Source organism: Crinia signifera, chromosome 5 (assembly GCF_055691185.1).
Source record: "Crinia signifera chromosome 5, ASM5569118v1, whole genome shotgun sequence".
Classification (NCBI taxonomy): Eukaryota; Metazoa; Chordata; class Amphibia; order Anura; family Myobatrachidae; genus Crinia; species Crinia signifera.
This window is the reverse complement of record NC_139221.1, coordinates 157754367-157769528: the sequence shown is the minus strand read 5'-3', so window position 1 is coordinate 157769528 and position 15162 is coordinate 157754367. Positions and strand designations below refer to the sequence as shown.

At 42.4% G+C, this 15162-nt stretch overlaps 1 protein-coding gene across 1 annotated transcript in view; it reads left to right on the top strand.

Annotated features, from left to right (window-relative positions):
* ERP44 (endoplasmic reticulum protein 44) overlaps positions 1 to 15162 on the top strand; it is a 57142-nt gene that overhangs the window by 706 nt on the left and 41274 nt on the right. The window lies entirely within an intron of this gene.

Genomic DNA, 15162 nt, shown 5'->3' with positions numbered 1-15162 from the left:
TGACTGCACCTCAAACTATATAGATCCCAAAGTAACACACACACACTCATTTGTATTATATTCATTAATTTGTATATAGCAGCATAACTCTAGATTACATCTCGATTATGTTATTATTCTTGTTGCTGATAAGTTAGAAAAGTGCTTTGTTTTAAAAATGAATAGATTTTTATGAATGAGTATACTTTGCGTATAGCAAGCTATCTGCTATCTTTATATTTTGTTTCAGTATGCTGATGTACATCACACTTTTAACATTTTATTTTCCCCAGGGTAATAGGGAATTGTCCTCCTTTGAAAAATACAAATACGTTGAAACAAAATGTGTAGTTAAAGGGACCTACAAATGGGGTGACTGTGCTGAGCGATGCTAGATTACTCAGCGATTTGTCAGCAATGTGTGCTGACCGTTGTTCTGGTGAGAACACTGGCCCTGACTGGAGATAGCTAGCTTAATTCTGCATGCAGGATCTTAATTGCATGGCAATAGAGATGCGCATCGCTATGGCCCCTACACACGGATCAATGTAGGGTTATTTTCTTAGCGATCTAGTGAGATTGATTAGAAAATTGTCTGAAATTGCCCCGTGTGGAGGCCCCTTTACTGCAGAAAGAGGTATCTGTTTTCCAGCTGTGGTTTACCTGTTGATATTGTATACCGTCAGCACAATAAACAAATGCCAATGTAGTGGGGTTAGTTCAGTTAAAGGGGAGCTGGCAATGGAATCTGGATACACTTGTTTTTGTATACAGCTCTGAGGCTGCAAACAAAAAATCTGCAAGTAAGTGGTGCATTTACGCACAGGCTCGAGAACATTGTCCCTAATTTAAGTTTTGCGTATGTATGTATATGTTACTGTAGGTGCTAGTGTGGGTAGAAGTGAGTTTGCGCAGTGTGTGACAATGGAGGGATGTTGCCACTTCATCCCCAATTCTCTTCTTGAAAAGTTGCTATCAAGTTGTACACTCTGGATTTTCAGAGCAGTATTAGTTGGAGCCTACTTACTGCTTCCAGCCAGTATAGGATCCATTAAACATAGACATTGGCAACCGATAAGAACTGCTTGGCCCATCTAGTCTGCCCTTTTTTTTTTTTTTTACCTTTTGGTAACGGCTACCCTATTTGATCCTTAGTTCTTAAGGTGCCCATACACATACCAATTACCCGGTACTTTTTGTGCTAAAGTAGCATTGCATCGCATGCACAACGATGCTATTTTAGCACAAAAAGTACCGGGTAATTGGTACGTGTATGGGCACCTTTAGGATATTCTTAAGGTGCCCATACACGTACCAATTACCCGGTACTTTTTGTGCTAAAATAGCATTGTTGTGCATGGGATGCGATGCTATTTTAGCACAAAAAGTACCGGGTAATTGGTACGTGTATGGGCACCTTTAGGTCTATCCGAAGAATGTTTAACCACTGTACCTTTTTTGCCTCTGATGGGAGTCTTTTCCACTTATCAACTATTCTGTAAACTTTTTTTTTGTTTCCTTTTAAACCTACCAATACAGCATTTTATACCCCTTTTACTCCCAAATCCCAGATCCGACCCAGCATTTGGAACACGGATCCAAGCCAGATTGGATGCGGGATTTGCACCATTTACACTGTGGTGTCTACCTACCGCAGTGAAAATGGAGGTGGCACTTGGAGATGACATCATCTCCAAGCGCCGGGACTGCCGATCGTTGCGCTGGGGGCAAGCCCAGCACCAAGGTAGGCTGCTGGGCAGCCCCCAGCCCCCCTCCACGAGGTGAATAGATGTCACACACAGGCATTCATTCACCTCCTCCCTGCCTCTGCTGCTGTCTGCAAAGTACAGCAGACAGCAGCAGAGGCTGTGTGTCCCCCTCACCACTGTCGTCCAACCTGCGGTCTGGAGGTTTCTGATTCCCCCATTGATGTAAACGGGAGCCTGGTCGGTTGACCTGGCCTACCCGTTTACACTGCCCTCTACTCCGGTCCTGCCTGTGTTCTACCCTGGTCAGGACCTGGGTAGAAGTCCCGTCTAAAGGGACATGGGTTAACCCCTTTTACACTGCCACTGACCCGGGTCCACAAGGGAAAAACCTGGGTTTTTGCGGCGGTGTAAAAGGGGTATAGGTTGTCATTCTTTGTTCAGTCTCTTAGCCTTTTGGAGATATGGCCTCAAGAAGTGAACACCGTACTCTAGATAAGGCCGCAACAATTTAAGAAAACTTGTGTATTTTAAAGAATAAACTATTGCCGCTATTATTTATTTAGGTACTTGTGAGTTATCCGGGCTGCCGATTTCAAAATCGGGTCGGATCGGGCACATCGCATCGCATGCGACCATCGGATGCGATGCGATGACCCGATTTTTCCATAGGAATCAATGTTAAAATGGACTGAGTCCATTTTAACATGGAATTCAATGGGAAAAAGGGGTCCTTTTCATACCCCTACTATCCAAGTGGGCATGGAGTTGGATATAAACCTGTAGCGAGCCACCGAGCCCGAAGCGTGGCGAGCGTAGCGAGCCCCGCGAGGGGACACAGAAAACCGTCCCCTCGCGGGGCTCGCTTCGCTCGCCACGCTTCGGGCTCGGTGGCTCGCTACGCTCGCCACAGGTTTATATCCAACTCCATGCCCACTTGGATAGTAGGGGTATGAAAAGGACCCCTTTTTCCCATTGAATTCCATGTTAAAATGGACTCAGTCCATTTTAACATTGATTCCTATGGAAAAATCGGGTCATCGCATCCGATGGTCGCATGCGATGCGATGCGATATCGCATCGCATCTGATTGTATGCCTTAACTTAAGGCATACAATCAAAAAATCGGCAGCCCAGATAACTCACAAGTACCTTTATTTATTTACAGTTTCTTATATAGCGCAGGAGATTCCGTTACGCTTTACAATAGTAAACAGTGATAAAACAAACTGGGTAACAACAGACAAACTTAAAGGTAGGAGGGCTATAAGATATTAGTGGTAGTAGTCCCATGCAACTTTTACATAATCATGGAATGTCTAATATAACGGAAAGGTTCTTAATAAAATAAAAAATGAATTGGTTTTAAAATTCCTGTGTTGTGGTAAAGGTAAAATACCAGCACTATTATATGTCTAATGTGAACTGAATGTGTAATATTGTAGGATGGAAATACCGAACAGTTAGTTGTGCATTGTAACTGCAGCACCAAAGAAGTGGAAAAACTCCCCACAAAAATGAGCTTATTAACTAGTTTAACATGTTGTTTTTATTGGGCAGCATTGCTTCACTGGAATAGTTAACACTAGAACACACATTATTTCTGCAGGTAGTAATTTCACGTTTCTTTGGGGTATTTATATTACCCCTGAATGTGTCCTGGGGTTAATATTCAGTGCTGCAACTGATTATTCTTAATACATTGGCAGGTATTCAATGAGAGAACTCTCCTGTTTCCAATTCGCTGCACAATCGTCGGGTTCCGGAGGGCTGTTGCATTCACTGCCAGCCCTCCCTCACCCCCTATTCAATGCCTCAGGGGCTCGCTGCCCCTAGCGGCAAATTTTAACCCTGCCCCCCCCCAGCAATGCCGCAGGGGGCCAGGAGGACGGCTCAAGGCAGGGAGATGGAAGCCTCCCTGCCTGCGCCGGACACTGGAGGGCTGGTGGGGACACAGGGAGGGCCCCGGGAGAGCTGTCAGAGGGAGCGCTGCTCATTACATATGCACGAGCAGGACCATCACAGCACAGTGAATATCTAATTAAAAATTAACTATATATTCATGTGCTGCAAGCACATGAATACAAATAGCATGCCCCTTCATAGAATAAAATCACTGATATTTTTAACACCAAAAAAAACCAACCCCTTTATTTAAAAAAAAATCACATTCCAGTTCACCTTTAAAAAGATGTTGAATGCAAAACGGTAAATCATGGAGAAAGTACTTCTCCATCCTAGCATTGAATACACTCGTGGCGAATCACAGTGAAAACTCCAATGAAATACACCAGCGAATTGCAGCGAGCATGAACCTGAGAACTGTCCGACATTGCACATTGAATAGGGTGAATCAGATTTTCAATGGAAAAGATTCACCGCAAGGAGTGAAAATAGCCCGATTTGCCGGAAAAAAAACGGTGAATCGGGAGCATTGAATACTGCCCATTGTATTAATTTGGGGACACACCTAAAGGATTTCTGTCCAGTTTGTCTGGTGAGAGCCAATATCTGTGTGAGTGCTTGACAATCATTTTCTTCCAAATGCTGGAAAATACAAAAACAATTGTTTGGATAAATGTGTTACATTAAATGGATTTAACCTATCTATCTGAATAACTGTTGTCCGTTTTCCAGTGTTCAGGAAAAAAATGGTTGGTTGTCATTTGCCTCCCATACATTAGACAGACAGAACATATATTTTTTTTCTGTGTACAGTACACCCAGCTTAATCATTTCAGGACAAAGCTTGCTTTTGTGACCTTCCGAGAAAGAAGGGTAATTAAATGTTCCCATTTTGTCGGAGGGAAACAGAAGGTGGTCATCTTCCTTTTATAACCTGTCTTATTAGTAACATAAGAAAGGAAGCGGACAGTGATTCAAAGTGCATGTGTATATCCAAATAAGTAGTTTTAATTTGCTTTCTGATGACTAAATATTCAGGTGTGGCTAGCTTATGGGCCAGATTCAACTAGGCTTCATACTTGCCATGTGTGGAAGCTGCTTAACAGCATTGGATTAAAGCTTGGTACGTACACACACAAAGATTTATCTGTCCGGTGGGAACAAAAATCTGGAAATGTATAGGAGCAAATTACAATCAACATGTACTCCTAAATGCTGAAAAACGGACTAAAACTTATTATATCAGATTGATTTGAACTGTTTGTCTGACTGACCATTGCCTGTTTTCCAGTACTCGGGAACACATTTTTAAAATGTGCTTTGCTCCCATATATATATCCATGCTTTTGTTTCCACCAGATAGATTGGACATATGAATCTGTTGGTGTGTACCCTGCTTTATATGCCCTGAAGCTATTTGATTCCATGCGAAATAAATTTGTGACTACACGCATCAACCTATAGATTGCGGGATAAGTTTCTAGAGCGAAGAAAGATGTTTGGCAGCAGTGATAAGGGCAGAAAGTCCTGTTTTTTGTGCTTTTCTGTTTGAGCATTGGGGACAACAATCGAATAGCCCAGGGCACTGCTGCAAGGCAAATTCTTTCTGACCTTGAGTGTTAAGTGGTACATATTTTCTTATGCAAGTTCACCCTGACCAGTTAAATTATCCATCACCGCCTCTATGGTTAACAAGCTGGATTACAGAGATTTAACACTGCGCTGGACTCCTCTGATGGAGGGTTGGTTTATAGAAATTAAATAAAAGAGCCGCTCTATTGAAATAATGGGTGAGATTTAATAGGATGAGATTTTCAGAAAGTGAGAGATTTGGTAAGAAATCTCCAGTTTTTTTAAAGCGGAAATCATTTACACTGCAAAAATCAAAATGGTTTTGCAGTGTAAATGATTGCCGCTTTAAAAAAACTGGAGATTTCTCACCAAATCTCTCACTTTCTGAAAATCTCATCCCATTAAATCTCACCCCATATGTCTTAAGTTGTAGATTTAAATTAAAGCGCTGGAAATTAAAAAGAAAAATACATTATCTATTTTTTTTTCAATTTCCAGCGCTTAACTTTAAATCTATAACCAGCTGGATACACGACCCTGTTAATCTCTCAATTATTCTTGCTTTTATAGCAGAAATCAAACTGGTCTTGCTGAAGCATAATCACTTTTTTGTAGAATGGTGAACAAAATGTATGTGAGTCAGATTACATATGATACTATGTTTGTTAGTTTACAATCTGAGAAACTAAACCAGAATTACAAGTTGAGGCAGTTAGCTTGTAACACAATTAGTTTTGGATGTAGAGGTTAGCGTGTTGGTTATACATTTTCTACATAAGATGGGGGAAACTTCAGAGCAGGGCCGGTGCTAGGGTGTCCGGCGCCCTCCTGCAAACCATACATTTTGCGCCCTTTCACATTGCCATTGCAACAAGCTGCAGCCCGATTGTGGGAGTGTATGCAACATGCGATCCTATGGAGAATCTTGGGTGCATGTATGCATACACCATCTCAGTGCTGTGTCCGCAAAATGTTGCAGGCACTAAAGGTGCCCATACACGCTGCGAGTATCGCATAAGTTATGGGTTAGATTGCATAGCACGGCATGCATGCAATGTGTGTGCGATGCGATCCAAAAGCAGTACAAAAAGTATGTGCAGCACTCGTGACTGAGGAGAGAAGGAGGAGATGGAGGAAGAGGGGAGGAGATAGAGGGGGCGGAGTGTTGAGGACTGGCAGCGGCACTGGCACAGCACACTGAGAAGAGGGAAGGAAGGGGAGGTGGCGCTGCTGCCTGTTCGTCACTTGATTGACAGCTGACAGGCACAGGGAGCAATGGGTAGGGGGCGGATCCGGACATGACATGTCATCCAGGCATTCACAGACAGCGCTACATGCCTCAGCGCAAGTGTCCGTGAGGAAGAGGGGGCAGGTCGCAGGAGGAGGACAGTGTGTGTGCGGTGCAGGGAGCTGCTCAGCCTCTCCATACTTCCGCCTGCTGTCAGACAGGCGCTTCGGGCGGTGTCCAGGAGGCAGTGACAGTGAGGGCTGAGGCAGCTGTAGCAGAGCAGGGAGGGAGACAGCGCCTTTTCAGCATGACGCCTCCCTGCTTTGCAGGAGCTGCTGAGTGGGTAGCGCCGGCCCTGCTTCAGAGAATAGTATTTGTAAGTAACTTGATATTTGTGTATCCTCTTAGGGCCCCAATACACTTTACATTATTTGTAATCTGGTGAAATCCTCCCAAATTGCATGTGTTGGCCATTCCATGCGCATCGGATCGGAGGTTGGACCTGCCTGCATGTCTGACCTCCAACTAGACCCCTCCTGGCAGTGGGGAGCGGGGTCACAAGCGATACATCACATGTGAAAGGACAGCATGTGATTTATCGCATTCGATGCTGCCGCCTGAGAAGGTCCCGTGCGGCTCAAGGTGATCAGCTGGCCATACACTGCTAGTGTGTAATTACTCGCTATTGTTAAACAATCAATGTGTTTTACAGTAGTATTGTTTTAGGTGTTTGTTAAATTCTAAGCATCGCCATAGTCCGAGATGCCTGAAGGAAGAAGGTGTGTCTCCCTTCTGTTCTCTGGCCCATGTACATCTAGGCAGGAGGATTTAATCTTTGAATCTCCCATTTAAAAAAATATCTCCAGGAGATTGCTTCAGGATCGTTGTACACTCTGCCCACAAATCAGGTTAGTAGGGTAGTCCAAACAAATCCAGTTATACCTCTTTCACACCAGAAATGCAGAGACCAATCCCAGGAATTAAATTCCCGGGTTGGGACCCATTCACACATGCTTTTGAAGCAGGGAAACCCTGGGTCGGCACCTTTCACACTGAACCCGGGATGACCCTGCATTTCTATGAGAATAGCATTGAAAATGTTCTTTTTTTTTAGGCTCACATTAGATTATTAATAATGAAGACACAAAACATTTGTAGTGTTTCAGCCTTTGTTTACTTGTATAAAACAAATTAAAAGGCATATGAAAGCATCTTCCCCTCTAATGATTAATAGCTCTCTCGCCTCCTCATTTCTAAGACATGGCACACATTGCAGGCTTTCAGGGGTAAAATGAACGTCTGTGGTGCTACAGAACATGCACACGGTCTCCCTGCATGCTGAATGCTGTCTCTGAGCGTGTCTGTGAGTGTCCACCACAACAGGAAGTTGCCCTGCTAGCAAATCAGCACTAGCAGAGGCAACGGGGGAAGCAGGGACATGTCCCTGCACCTTTCACACCAGCCAGTAACCCTGTAAGGACCCGGGAGCAACCCTGCTACCTAGCAGGGTTGAATTGTCGGCAAATTAACCCAGGAATTTGTCCCTGAAACCTTTCACACCAGAGCTAGTCCCGGGTTGTTCCCGGACCCAACCCGGGAATTTAAGCTGGTGGGAAAGGGGTATTAGTGGTGTGAAAATCAGCTGACTGGAATTTCACTAAAATATAAGTGAATGCTGACACTCTCCACCTCAACCCTCTGCTGTACTATACCTGCTCACAGGGTTTGGAACATCTGTAACACATTTCAAGATACATTTATATGTTATATACATTTTTTTAAAACCTATTTCTGTTTATTCTGTGTTCTGTAACATTATTTTATTTATTTATTTACAGTTTCTTATATAGCGCAGCAGATTCCGTTGCGCTTTACAATAGTAGACAGTGATAAGACAAACTGGGTAACAACAGACAGACTTGGAGGTAGGAGGGCCCTGCTGCAAGCTTACAATCTATAGGGATATAGGGGGGAAACATTACAGTCCTATTCACTACTACAATAATCCAAAGCACAGGCTGAATGCTGAAATACAATACGACTCTCCAGCACTGGAAAGGTACATGCCTAAAACTTGTCTGACACAGCTGTAGCTAGGCATTCCCTTACACACCCATTGAGTAAGCACACATCTGGGAGGAGCCACAAAGATGGTTATTCTGCTATCCTCAGAATTATTAACCAGCATAAGTATAACCCTAATAGGTGATTATAGGTGAATTATTTATGTAGAAATGGCAGTTTATAATAATTACTGTTCTATACTTGATAAATGTGTTAATATAATAGAAAGTAGTTTCATTAGAACAGTCCTTATGCACCTAAATATAATCTGAAATTGTAAAAATTAGCACTAATAGGTATGTAGTGTAGATTAATAATAAAAAATGTAAATAAAATAGTTTAAAAAAAAATAGAAAAGGGATTAATTATCCATGTTTACAGCTTATGTAAGGTTGGGAAGTCCACTGTTCTGGAGCAAAATCTAGCCTGACCCTACCTCTAGGGTGCCGGGCGTTAGTGGATGGGACCAGCCGCAGAAGGTGCTGGCTGTGCAGCGGCTAGATCGCAGATGTCTGTTCCCGGCGCTGAAGCAGTAAGTGCTGGGCGGCTGGCTCGTTTAGGCTATTTCGCACTCTGGACGGCAAAACAGTTTTGATTGGTTTCCAAAAAGCCAGACAAATTCTGTCCAGCTTTTTGCCTGACAGTGGTGCCTTTCACATGCATTGCCTCCATAAACCGGTGCTGTACAAATTTTGGGGTGTGGAATAGCGATGACATCAGGTTGGGGGCGGGGGAGAGCTAAAACAACACACCAAACGATTGGTGAGTATGTTACGCTGGTATGTTAAAACTGGACAGCCATGGGTTGGGCCATGACCAGCATGTGTGAAAGGACACAAAAGTTGTTCATTATTTACATGTATTGTGCAGCTTTTAGCCATTCTGCGTTTTGCCACCCGGACTGAGCCGTAGCGTGTGAATTAGCCCTATCTGCTGTGCGGGGCTGGACAGCTGGCAGCTTCTGTTGTAATTCGGCATGTGGTCCATCTGGGGGAGATGCGTTTTGTGCATTTGGTGCACTTTTTCAAGACAAAATAGGTTTCCTATTTTTGTCATTATATTGAGCACTTTATAAAAAAAAAAGTTGATTTCAAAAGTGAAAAAAGCCGGAAGTGGTCATAAAAAATTTGCTGTTTTAAGGAGCCCCCCAAAATAAAGGCTGACATACAGATGCACCAAACAAGGACTAAATGTAAAATTTTTCCGTTTGTGCCAAAAAATAAACAAAATAATAAGAAAAATGTAATTAAAAACAAATATAGATAAGAATGGCAAAATAAAGAAAAATTAATTATAAAAATGAGTGGATATGTGAGTAGGTAAGGATTTGATAAGTTTAGAGAAATGCATTGAACTCAACATCAATATTGAGGGGTAGATGTATGAAGCAGAGATGAGGGAGGAGAAGTGATAAAGTTCTTTATCACCGGCCAATCAGCTAATGACTGTTCAGTAACAGTAGCTGATTTGCCGGCGATAAGGGTCTTTATTCTGGTTGACTTGCAAGTCCCTAGGTGCTGCCCGCAGGCATCCGCCCCCGTATCCCCGCAGGCATGCAAATGGTTTATTTGCATAATCATCCATTCGCAGCCCTATGGGTGTGGGGGAGAAATCATTCGATGGTCGGCAACCATTTAATTATTTCTTCAGCGCTTGCAAATCTATGGTGTCTCAGACCTGCGAGTGCCCTGTGCGGGAAGCTGATGTCAGCTACCCGCCCCACATGAAATGCTGGGTGTTCCCATATTCCAAATTCCCCGGCCTGCCCCTCCACACTCCCCACCGAGACTTCTGTGGGCGCTTGCACAACGCAGCTATGCATGCGCATAAAACCTATGCACATGCGTAGTCGCAAATAATTGGTCCCCCGTGCAAATGCGTGGGGGATCGATTGCTTTAGAATAACCCCCAAAGTACCAAGCGCTTTATCACTTCTCCTCCTCCCTTATCACTGCTTCATACATCTACCCCTGAATCCCTTGGGTTCTAGTGTTTGTAACTCAGATGTAGTTTACTCCCCCCTCGGTATGATGTGGACTGTCCTGTTTTTACCCCATCCCATTTTACCACCTGAAGAGACCATAATCTCTCCATGCTCATTTCCTGATTTACTGTCTTGACATTGGAATCCCCAAAATCCCTGCAGGTCACCAATCTGCTCCAGTCCAGTGGTTAGGGGAGAACTGCAGCTTAATGGTCTTGATGATGACTACTTAATATGACTTAATCTCCTAACGCCAACGCTGCACCAGCTGTATCAATGTTGCCAGTCAGCACAGCAGTGGGAAAGGGATAAATATCTGGTCTGATATGACCGTGATCCAAATCCTGGGACAGACTCGGGACTTTGAATTAAAAAGGGGTATTATTGGACCGATAACTCCCCAATCCACAATGGATCTCTCAAGCTGCATGTTGAGGTCAGTGTCCCTATGGAATCTCATACTGGATATTCAGTTGATTCTGATGACCTGTGCATTATAGTAACCTCACTGGCTGTGTACCGGTGTAGGAATTCATCAAACTAAACACAGGACGCATCTTTGCAGCAAGGAGACAAATTGTCAGAATATTATTAATTTAAGAAGCCGCACCTATGAGCATGGTGACCTGGCTGCAGAAAGTATGATATGTGTACGTACTCCGTTTTAGTTTCATGTATGTTAATTAACCCTGTAATACACTGCCTTTTATGAGTGTAAGATAGTGGTGCTGCTTTCTTTTTAAGTGTTTCTGACATCCTTCTAAGTTATTCTAGATCTGTCCTCTGGGACTGTGTACAATTACCACTTTAGCTTCGTGAGCTAATATTATAAATGTATGCTTCCTGTAGCCTGCAAACCTTATGGCAGTAGTATACTAGTGGCAGATAACCAGAATACCCATGGGATGAAAGCAAACCCTGAATCCCATAGGGTTGGAGCCTCTGGTGAAAGAGATAATGTCAATCTGGATTAGAGGAAAGCTAAAGAGGTTTGTCAGGCATGAGAATCATTTTCTTATGAAAGATAGTTGATGCTGGCTGCTGGCAAAGTTCCTGCTACTGAAAGTAGTGAATGTGAGTGAGCCTGCATAGCATTTTACACACGTTTTTGAGCAAATTGCAAGGCTGAGTAGATTCTAATTAGTAGTAATATTTCCAGAGGGTAAAATAGTCTAATTTCTTTGAAAGTTACATGAAAGTCGTTGCAATTAAAATGATCATTTATGAGCATACACTTTTTTTCTTCAAAATATCTGGTCCAGTGTTACGATGTCAGAACCAATGTCTGTCACTCAATTGTTTACCCACCTTTAGGGGGGTATTCAATGCCGGACGCTATTTCCGACCTCCGCCTATTTAATGCTGCCATTTCCGACAGCATTGAAGACAGATTTCTCGACCAAAACAGATCTGACTTTAAAACAAGTCAGATTTGTTTTGTCAAACTGCAGCAGCTTGTCGGATCGGTTTTTGCAGACACACCCACTTTCCGACCTTTGAAAGCTGAAACCATGAATTCCAGCTGTCGAGTTGGGCGAAATCAGCCTGGGATTGAGGACTAAAGTGGTGTACCCACAGAGTGATCCGTCTAAGCTATTTTGACTACATCGTCAAAATTGTTTAAGTTTGGAAAGATCGCTGTCAAGGTTAGACAAATCGCCTATAATATAAATTAGTAAAAATGAGATGCCAGCCAAAAATATTTTGATTAGATCGCTGGCTGTGTAGTCAAAATTGTTGGTATTCATTAAGCGATCTGCAATTTAATACCAACCGTTAAACACTGAGTCTTTCTACTTAATGTACATTTACTAGCACCAGTACCTGCAGAAAAGCTGACATTGGCTTCACAAACTGCACCTAAAAACTGCTTTTATTTTTTTCCTCTCCTTTATTTCTTTGTTTGTAAAGTAGGTGTGAAGTATTTTGGCACATAGTTATGTTTCTCTTTAATTATAAAGACACTGCAGAACACACAAGAATTTTAAGGTTAATTAACATAAGCTTGTCTGTGGCAACTGTTAGCCGTTTCAAATTTTCTGACTAGGAGAACACCTTTTCTAACTTCATGGTGCACTCGGGGCCTAATTCATGCTTGTAAGTAAATCAGAAAATCAAGCAACTGGGCAAAACCTGCTGAACTGCAGGTGGTGCAGATGTAACGTGGAGAGAGAACTAGTTTTGAGTGGGATGTGTTCAAACTTAAATCTAAACTGCAGTGTAAAAATAAAGCACTGTAACATTAGTGGTACATGTAAAAGTGTTTACAGAAAAGGTCTCTGCACGTTACAATTTCCCCACCAGCAGTGCACATGGTTCTGCCAAGTGGCTTTTTTGCTTTACTTACCAACATGAGTTGTGCCCTCAGTCCAGTGTATCATATGAGAGAGAAATTTTCATAGAACCTTGGCCCTTATTCTGATTCACTTTCAGAGGCAAATTCTTTCTTAAATGGACAAAACCATGTGCACTGCAGGTGGGGCGGATTTAATGTGCAGTGTGAATTAGATTTAAAAATAAAGCAGTCAGTATTTTCCCTGCACAAATAACTCGCTCAAATCTAAATCTCTCTGCACATGTTACATCAGCCCCCCCTTCCAGTGCTCATGGTTTTGTCCATTTGAGAAGAAATTTGCTTCTGAGAGTGAACCAGAATAAGGGCCATAGTTAGTGCCTTTTTATAAATTATATCATATTATAATTATTTTAATGTGGTTTTCACATGCATTATCTTCAGTTTAAGCCGGGTACACACTATATGATATGCCATCATGATACCTTTGCCTGCTTTGCATGACCATTGAGTAAGGGTTACCACCTACTAGGGTTACCACCTCATCCCTTTAATTCCGGACACACATTAATTACACATTTTCTGTGGCTGTTTAAAAAAAAATAAAAAAAACCTGTTGAAATGGAGTCTTGAAGTCAGCCAGCCACAGAACCTGTGTAATTAATATGTGTCCGGAATTAAAGGGATGAGGTGGTAACCCTACCATTGAGTAAGGTTTGCTCAGTCTGTCCTATAACACACCTTTCATCGCGTTGTCCAATGTTATGTGCTCCGCGTCAGATTAAACAATGTCATTTAATAACCTTTGCCGATCACAATGTTTTATAATATTGTGATTTGCGCAGCACTTACACACCTGTATCAGCGGGTCACTAGATATTCTGGGACTTGCTGGGCGCTTAGGTTTGTTTTGCAGAGAATCTAGTAGGCTGATGGTTAAGGAAGAAGGGGGAATACTATATTTTGAATAGTACACAGAGTTTAACCAATATAAGTTGCCATAGCACTGCTGCTGACCATCCTGGGATTCCTCAAAGTATTTGGCATTCCTTTTTTCTTTTTTATTTGTTACCACCATTGTGGCTTGGACTCCTATATTTGTGCTCAAAACTCCCTAAAACCTGCAGTACTGCAAGTGTAGCAAATAGTTGCACTTTGTGGGGGGTTAAGGACCTTGCTTCTACTTGAATTCCACCAAAAAGTCTCTTGATAACATTCATTGGGGGCTGACTGAATTCTGCCAGGTAGCCTTTCACCCTCCCGTATCCATGGCAACAGAATAGCTCATAGAGCAGAGGGGTTAATTGGGAGAACAAATTGACTAAGCCGGTATCCTACACTCTTGACTTGAAGTCCTAATCAAATGTTGTGATGCCTAAGGTACATACAGATATTCATTACTACAAAGGTCTTTATTGCTGCATTCTGTATTCATTAAACTTTGCCCTGATGACTCCTGCATCGCATACCTTTTTGTTGCCAGATTTATATGTCACCAACATGCGTTCCATTTCTTATGAAGATACAGTGGCAGTCACATGCTGAATATAGACATTCTGCATATCCTTTTAATCAGCAGAAGTGCTGCAGTAGAAGGGCTATATACAGTATAATGCTAAATGAGGCTAGGTGTACGTGTACACCTCTGTATGTGTTTGTCATCAGTGGAATACATTCAGAATGTCTAATTAGCAATCACCAATTGGTAATTACAATAAAAACTTCCTTGACCATTTCGAGGACCTCACGGTGATCTGGTGGACTGACAATCCCTGGCATCTGTACGATAAGTTGGAAATGTTTTTTTTTTTTAGATTGTGTATTGGTTACATGGGGCCTTCAACACTGCTTGCATGCTCTATTTTCTACCCTGCCTACATGTTATGTCAAGTACAAGATTTATTTATTGTGATTTTTAAATAGAACACGTGTCCATATAATATGCAGCTGTTACTAGTGTCCTTCCGATTGGGCACCTTGTGTGCTATTGACAACCTGCATTACAACAATGGTAAAATAAAGGTTCCCTTTAGAAATTGATTGCTTGGTTATTTGGTTGTGAGATAAAGTTATGTGGTAATTACAGATCCCAACGTGATGAGAAATCATCCAACCAACGGGATGATTGGTTGCTATGCGCATCATCCCATCTCATTAAATTGCCAATTAGAAGCTTCTTTCCATATAAAAATGTATTCCAGAATCTCCAGAGAAAATGGATTTTTTTTTAAATTAAATCAGATAGAAATTTTATGGACTCCACTCTCTAATACCCCTTTCACACCAGCCCGGATTGGCCACGGGAACAACCCGCGACTAGCTCTGTTCCTGGGCCAAATTACCGGGAAAGTTTCCCAAAAATTCAACCCTGCTAGATAGCAGAGATGCTCCCGGGATAAAGGCCGGTGTGAAAAGTACTATCCCGGCTTGC